Source organism: Penaeus monodon, chromosome 19 (genome assembly GCF_015228065.2).
Source record: "Penaeus monodon isolate SGIC_2016 chromosome 19, NSTDA_Pmon_1, whole genome shotgun sequence".
Lineage (NCBI taxonomy): Eukaryota > Metazoa > Arthropoda > Malacostraca > Decapoda > Penaeidae > Penaeus > Penaeus monodon.
The window spans coordinates 12,987,548-12,987,966 of record NC_051404.1 but is presented as its reverse complement, the minus strand read 5'-3'; positions in this window follow the sequence as shown (position 1 = coordinate 12,987,966).

The following is a 419-nucleotide window of genomic DNA, read 5'->3' as shown; positions in this document are numbered from 1 at the left end:
CCGCCGTTGGCGTAAAAAGTACAAAGGACGGCTTTTCAACACTCGACGTCATTCTTGCAACCATAACCAATGGCACCAATGAAAGCTTTCTTACTCAAGGACATCGACAGAAGGCCACTACGCTGTAAATACACAGCAAGCTATTCCTGTGCTTTCCAAGACTTTACCTATGTTGTAAGGGATGCGGTTTTATGGCTTAAATCTAGGAAATACACACAAAACGTTTTCTATAAATTCTATACATATTTTTCTCCGGCCTGTACACTGTATAGCCTCCAGCATATCCAAAATACGGCACATCATAACTATCACATTCATTACACATACGCTACGTAAAGCTTTTGTACGCATTTCGACAAACATTACATTCTAATGAAGTACACACGAAGGGCTACAATAGTTATGGAAAAATCATAAGA